Genomic DNA, 2,500 nt, shown 5'->3' with positions numbered 1-2,500 from the left:
GAAAAACGCCAAACGCCACAGAGAACTATAGTCGGGTGGACGCGCGGCGGTCGAGATACGGTGAAAAACCATGGCGCGCCAGCCAAAACGACGGTACCGGCTGAAAACGGCTAAGTCGGGGCGACAACGGAAAACGTCTAACGACACGGTGAACTATAGTCGGGTGGGCACGCGGCGGTCGAGATACGGGGAAAAACCATGGCGCCAGCCCAAAACGACGGTACCGGCTTAAAACGGCTATGTCGGGGCGACGTCGGAAATCGTCTAACGACACGGTGAACTATAGTCGGGTGGGCGCGCGGCGGTCGAGATACGGTGAAAAACCATGGCGCGCCAGCCAAAACGACGGTACCGGCTGAAAACGGCTAAGTCGGGCCGACGTCGGAAAACGTCTAACGACACGGTGAACTATAGTCGGGTGGGCGCGCGGCGGTCGAGATACGGTGAAAACCATGGGCGCGCAAACCCAAACGACGGTACCGGTGGAAACGGCTAAGTCGGGCCGACGCCGGAACGTCCAACGACACGGAGCGCATAATCGGGTGGGCGCGCGCTGGTCGGGATACGGTGAAAACCATGGCGCCGCAGCCAATACGACGGAATCGCTAAAAACGGCTAAGTCGGGCCGACGCCGGAAAACGTCCAACGACGCCTTGCGTACATTCGGATGGGCGCGTTGCCGGTCGGGTTACGGTGAAAACCATGGCGCTGCAGCTGCCACGACGGAATCGGCTAAAAACGGCTAAGTCGGGCCGACGCCGGAAAAACGCCCAACGGACACGGAGCGACATGGGCCGTGGGCGCGCGCTAGTCGGGTTACGGTGAAAACTATGGCGCCGCAGCCAATACGACGGAATCGCTAAAAACGGCTAAGTCGGTCCAACGTCGGAAAACGCCCAACGACGCCGAGCGCATAGTCGGATGGGCGCGCGCTGGTCGGGTAACGGTGAAAACCATGGCGCCGCAGCCAATACGACGGAATCGCTAAAAACGCCAAGTCGGGCCGACGCCGGAAAACGCCAAACGACGCCGAGCGACAATGGGTGGGCGCGCGCTGGTCGGGTAACGGTGAAAACCATGGCGCCGCAGCCAATACGACGGAATCGCTAAAAACGGCTAAGTCGGGCCGACGCCGGAAAACGTCAACGACGCGAGCGTGTCTGATCAGGTGAAGCGCGTGCTGGTCGGGATACGGTGAAAACCATGGCGCCGCAGCCAATACGACGGAGTCGGCTAAAAACGGCTAAGTAGGTCCGACGCCGGAAAACGTCCCAACGACGCCAGCGCATAGTCGGATGGGCGCGCGCTGGTCGGGTAACGGTGAAAACCATGGCGCCGCAGCCAATACGACGGAATCGCTAAAAACGGCCAAGTCGGGCCGACGCCGGAAAACGCCCAACGACGCCGAAGGCGACAGTCGGGTGGGCGCGCGCTGGTCGGGTAATGGTGAAAACCATGGCGCCGCAGCCAATACGACGGAATCGGCTAAAAACGGCTAAGTCGGGCCGACGTAGCACAACGACCAACTACGCCCACCTTACACTCGCGCGGCAGCGCGGTGGTCGGGATACGGTGAAAACCATGGCGCCGCAGCCCATACGACGGAATCGCTAAAACGCTAAGTCGGTCCGACGCCGGAAAACGCCCAACGACGCCGAGCGTACAGTCGGATGGGCGCGCGCTGGTCGGGTAACGGTGAAACCATGGCGCGGCAGCCAATACGACGGAACCGCTAAAAACGGCCAAGTCGGGCCTACGCCGGAAAACGCCCAACGACGCCGAGCGCATAATCGGGTGGGCGCGCGCTGGTCGGGTAACGGTGAAAACCATGGCGCCGCAGCCAATACGACGGAATCGGCTAAAAACGGCTAAGTCGGGCCGGGCGTCGGAAAACGCCCAACGACGCCGAGCGCATGATCGGGTGGGCGCGCGCTGGTCGGGATACGGTGAAAACCATGGCGCCGCAGCCAATACGACGGAATCGGCTAAAACGGCCAAAGTCGGGCCGGCGTCGGAAACGTCCAACGACGCGAAGCGTATACCGGATGGCGCGCGTCGGTCCGGGTAACGGTGAAAACCATGGCGCGCCGCAGCCAATACGACGGAATCGGCTAAGCCTGGCAGAAAATCTCTGCCGCGGCAGAGAAATGACCATTTTCTCTGCCGCGGCCGCAGTAGGGCTCCTTCACAAGCTGACGGGCAGGGCTCCCAGGGGGTCTAAGTTCCCCAGGTATATTGGGGGCTGGCATCCCTCCTGTCAAGTTGTGGGTTCGCCCAACAACTTTTCTACGCCCGTCACGCAGAAACTATACGCTGTCGCTGCGTGGCGTGTCACGCGGCGACGTTCGTCGCTGCCGCGTGACTTGTCACGCGGCGACGTTCGTCGCTGCCGCGTGACGATCACGCGTGGCGACGTCGCCGTTGCGCGTGACGCGTGTCCCGCGGTGATGTTTATCGTTGTCGCGTGACTGTCCCGAACAGAGAAAGCGCACGTTCCCCG

Source organism: Lolium perenne, unplaced genomic scaffold (assembly GCF_019359855.2).
Source record: "Lolium perenne isolate Kyuss_39 unplaced genomic scaffold, Kyuss_2.0 unplaced49, whole genome shotgun sequence".
Taxonomy (NCBI): Eukaryota; Viridiplantae; Streptophyta; class Magnoliopsida; order Poales; family Poaceae; genus Lolium; species Lolium perenne.
This window is presented reverse-complemented; position numbering follows the sequence as displayed.